The 5,039-nt window shown below is 44.9% G+C and overlaps 1 pseudogene; it reads right to left on the bottom strand.

Moving 5' to 3' along the window:
• The window catches only part of LOC105999212, a 5,117-nt pseudogene extending 2,494 nt beyond the window's left edge, over positions 1-2,623 (bottom strand).
• Positions 2,624-5,039: the final 2,416 nt, after the last annotated feature.

Here is a 5,039-nt window from a genome sequence, read left to right as displayed (position 1 = left end):
AATTTCACAGTATTGTGGAATAATGATGCTCATTTAAAGTCACAAGTTCATTCTAACTTTCCTGGAGCAAATTGTCTATCACAGTCTATAACATATAACGGTGTACACATATACACCATACATGTGATCAGCAGCATGGGGATATTTAGTAGTGGTTGGACCAGATGAGTGGAAATTCTTTGTTTCTTAAGTCCTGTTAGTTTTGTCATATCACCTAACATGTTGGATTTAACATCCACTTATCAGGGAGACCATGTACCGTTTGTCTCTTTGCTCTTGGCTTACCTCGCTCAACATGATTTCTTCTAGCTCCATCCATTTCCCTGCAAATGCCATTATTTTGTCCTTTCTAATGGCTGCCTAATATTCCATTGTGTATAGATACCACAATTTTTGGATCCATTCATCTGTGGTGGGGCATCTGGGCTGTTTCCATATCCTAGCTATTGTGAACAGTGCTGCAATACCTTGATTAATTTTTTAATTAAAAAAGAATACTGAAGGGGGAGAGGAAATGAGAGAAACCGAGGGATGGGGATAACAATATTCAACAAAAAATGTACTCATGACCTTACTTATGTGACTGTGACCCTCTGTGCATCACAATGAAAGAAAATAAAATTAAAGTAGAAAATAAGAAAAAAGGATACTGGACCAAATCATTAATGAGGAAATCACCTCTCCAGCCAAATGTATTTTCTCTGAGGACAAGGGAAAAAAAAAGAAACAAAACAACAAAAAAAAACTAAAGTAATAATTTTGAACTCTTGTCTAATTGTAGTCTGTAGGAAATATTTCAAATCAGTTGAAAATAAGTATCTGAAGGATTGAAAGAAAAGAAACCAGATACTTCTGCATGCTGGAGACTTATGCCTGTAATGCCAAGCTACTCAGGAGGCTGAGAGCTGAGGATCGTGGTTCAAAGCCAGCCAAGGCAGGAAAGTCCATGAGACTCTTATCTCCAATGAACCACCAAGATGTTGGAAGTGGAGCTGTGTCTCGAGTGGTAGAGCTCAAGCCTTGAGCAGAAAAACCAGGGGCAGTGTCAAGGCCCTGAATTAAAACCCCACAACACACACACACACACACACACACACACACACACACACACACAATCTTTCAAATTGAAATACAACATGTAAAGTTGATGTTCCCTGTCGTACAGAAGCTACTTTGTGATTTGGAGCACTAATCAATCTGTTATCTAAACTCTTTCAATGTAGGCTACATTTGTAGACAAATTATCTATCTATCTATCTATCTATCTATCTATCTATCTATCTATCTATCTATCTATCTATCTATCTATCTATCTATCTATCCATCCATCCATCCATCCATCCATCCATCCATCCATCCATCCATCTATCTATCTATCTATCTATCTATCTATCTATCTATCTATCTATCTATCATTTGTGCAGGTCCTGGGGTTTGAACTCAGGACCCAGGTTCTATCCCTGAGCTTTTTCACTCAAGGCTGGAAGGCTGGTGCTCTACCACTTGAGCCACAGCTCCACTTCTGGGTTTTTTCCATGGTTATTTGGAGAGAAGAGTCTCACAAGCTTTCCTGCTTGGGCTGGCTTCGAACTGTGATCCTCAGCTCTCAGCCTCCCGAGAAGCTGGGATGACAGGTGTGAGCCACCCGTGTCTGTGGCAGCTCTTTTGTGTTTGGCCTAGGGCAAGGCCACCCTTTTGCTGTCTCTCTGCAGGAGTGTCCTCAGAGCCCTCTTGAGGTCCTTGTTCCTCAGGCTGTAGATGAAGGGGTTCAGCATGGGGGTGACCACGCTGTACATCACCGAGGCCGTGGCCGTCGAGTGGGGGTCTTGGGCCACAGTGGAGCTGAGGTACACACCCAGGATCGTGCCGTAAAACAAGGAGACCACGGAGAGGTGCGACGCGCAGGTGGAGAAGGCCTTGTACCTCCCCTGGGCCGTGGACATGGCCCGGATGGAGGACACGATCCTGGAGTAAGAATACAGGATGCCGGCCAGCGAGCTGCCGCCCAGCAGCCCAGCCGCGCAGTCCATGAGCACATTAATAAGGAAGGTGTCCGAGCAGGCCAGGTGCACCACCTGATTCGGTTCGCAGAAGAAGTGCGGGACTTCCACGTCGGCGCAGAAGGACAGGTGTGCGAAAACAAAGCTTTGTAACACGGAATTCAGGGTACTTGTGACCCAGGAGCCCAGAGCCAGCAATGCACAGCGCCGGGGGCTCACGATGGCCGCGTAGCGCAGCGGGTGACAGATGGCCACGAAGCGGTCGTAGGCCATCACTGCCAGCAGGAAGTTGTCCAGCCCTGCAAAGAGCAAGAAGAAGAACATCTGGGCCATGCAGTCCTTGTAGCTGATGGCCCGGCTGTGCGTGTGGAGGTTGAGCAGCATCTTGGGGACGGTGGTGGAGGTGAAGCAGATGTCCACCAGGGACAGGTTGGAGAGGAAGAAGTACATGGGCATGTGCAGACGGGGGTCGGAGGCGGTGGCCAGGATGATGAGCAGATTGCCGAGCACGGTGAGCAGGTACATGGACAGGAAGAGCCCGTAGAGAGGGGCTGCAGTAGGGGCAGTTGTGAAAATCCCAGAAGAAGGAATTCTGGAACCTGTGTGTCATTGTGCGATTCCATGTGTCGTAGGAGACTACCAGGAAGAGGGAAACAATCACCAGATGAGTGAATGAACACGCGCACAGTGCTCTTCAGAACGTCTTCAGACTCGTCTTGGATTGCCCTCCACCCCCATGTATGTCTATGAGTATGAACGCCTATGTGAATGCATATGTGCACACCTTCAATACATTGAATAGTTTACAGCATTATTACCAAGGCCTTATGTACTTTAAGAATAAAAGCACATCACCACACCAGACTCGAAACTCTCCCACAGAGCCATAATAACAAAACCAGCTTGGCATTGACACAAAAATAGACCAATGCTATAGATGACAAGATGCAGAAAATAAAACCCTAGACCCAAAGACATATGGTGAGGAGAAGAAGTAGCCTCTTCAACAATTGATGCTGAGTAAACTGGACAGCCATATGCAGAAAACTGAAAGTGGATCCTTGTTTGTCACCATGCACTAATATCAAGTCAAAGTATATCAAAGGCTGGGTGCTGGTGGCTCACACCTGTAATCCCAGCTACTCAGGAGGCTGATATTTGAGGATCACAGTTTGAAGCCAGCCTGGGCAGAAAAGTCACTGTGAGGCTCTTATCTCCAATAAACCACCCCAAAACTGAAAGTAGAACTGTGACTCCAAGTGGTAGAGGACTAGCCTTGAGTGAAAGAACTCAATAACAGCATCCAGGCCCTGAGTTCAAGCCCCAGGACCAACCCCTTCACCCCCAAAAAGAATCCCACAAATCTCCCAAAGTGGATCAAAGACCTCAACATCAGATCCAAAACTTTGGAACTACTAAGAGAGTAGGAGAAACATTAGAACTTATAGGTATAGGTAGACACATGTTGAACAGAGTTTCCAGGGCATAACAGGTAGAAGAGAGACTTGACAAATGGGACTACATCAAAATAGATAGTTTCAGCACAGCTAAGGACATAGCTACCAAACTAGAAAGACAGCCAACAGACTGGGAAAAGATCTTTACCAGTAATACATCAGACTAAGGCCTAATATCCAATATATACAAGGAACTCAAGAAACCAATCCTCCCAAAAACTTCATAAACCAGTCACTAAATGGGCAAGGAAGCTAAGGAGAGACTTCTCAGAAGAGGTGAGAATGGCAAAGAAACACAGGAGGAAATGCTCATTATCTCTGGCCACAAAGAAAATGCAAATCAAAACAACCCTGAGATTCCATCTCACCCCAGTTTGACTGGCCAACATTGTAAATTCAAACAACAAATGTTGGCAGGGATGTGGAGAAAAAGGATCCCTACTGCACTGTTAGTGGGAATGTGAACTTCTGCAACCACTCTGAACAGCAGTCTGGAGGCTCCTCAAAAAACTAAACACAGACCTTGCCTACAACCCAGCCATACCACTCCTGGGAATCTACCCTGAACATCAAGCTCCAGGATACAGTAAGGACACCTGCACACCCATGTTCATTGCTGCACTGTTCACAACAGCCAAGATATGGAAATAGCCCAGAGGCCCCACAATAGATGAACAGATCCAAAAGACCTACACCCAGTGGAAATTTACACAGCCCTTAGAAAGGATAAAATAATGCCATTGGCAGGGGAAATGGATAGAACTTGAACAAATTATGTTAAGTGAGGTAAGCTACGTTCAGAGAGACAAATGACGCGTGTTCTCTGTGATATCCAGAAGTTAGATCTAAAACGCACTGGGATATGACAAATTACACAGGATTCTAGATCCTCACACACAGCGAGACCAGAAGAGGATGGCCTTAGGAGAAAACCACAAAGGTGCAATACCCAAGCGCCTCTTCACAGGTATCTAAACCAACTCCAAAGATACGGAAACAAAAGAGTTCTTCCAAAAAAGTTTTTAGTTTTTGATGGCTCTGTCTTCTTTACCCTATGTATGGTGTATCCACGTGTATATATTCAGGAGGGCGGGGGAGGGCATAGAACTCCAGGGAAAAAGGGTCGAGCTCACTGGACATTGATGAAGTGAATTTGTCGGAGGAGACGGGAGGGAGGGAGTGGGAGAGAACGAGGGAACAGAAGACACTGGGTGAAAGGAAATGTGCTTGTCACCCGACTCATGTCAATGTCACCCCTCTGTACACCATACCAGTAAACATCAATTTAAAAAAGAATAAAGACACATTAAAAATCAGTTTTCTGGAACTTTCTCTCTCTCTCTCTATATATATAATTCTATGTACCTTTCTTCCCTCATTCTCCTCCCCCCTTTCTTTCCTTCATTCCTTTCTCTCTCTCCTTTCCTTTCTTCTGTCTTTCTTTGTCATCATTCTATCATTCTACAGATCTTTCTTCTCATTCCCCTCCCTCCTTCTTTCCCTCTCTTCCTTCTTTCTTTTATTAAATATGTATTTTTTATTTTAAAGATGCTGTACAGTTACATGAGTAAGGCAATGAGTA

Source organism: Dipodomys ordii, unplaced genomic scaffold (assembly GCF_000151885.1).
Source record: "Dipodomys ordii isolate 6190 unplaced genomic scaffold, Dord_2.0 Scaffold184, whole genome shotgun sequence".
Taxonomy (NCBI): Eukaryota; Metazoa; Chordata; class Mammalia; order Rodentia; family Heteromyidae; genus Dipodomys; species Dipodomys ordii.
The sequence above is the reverse complement of the archived record's forward strand: the minus strand, read 5'-3'. Positions and strand labels throughout refer to the sequence as shown.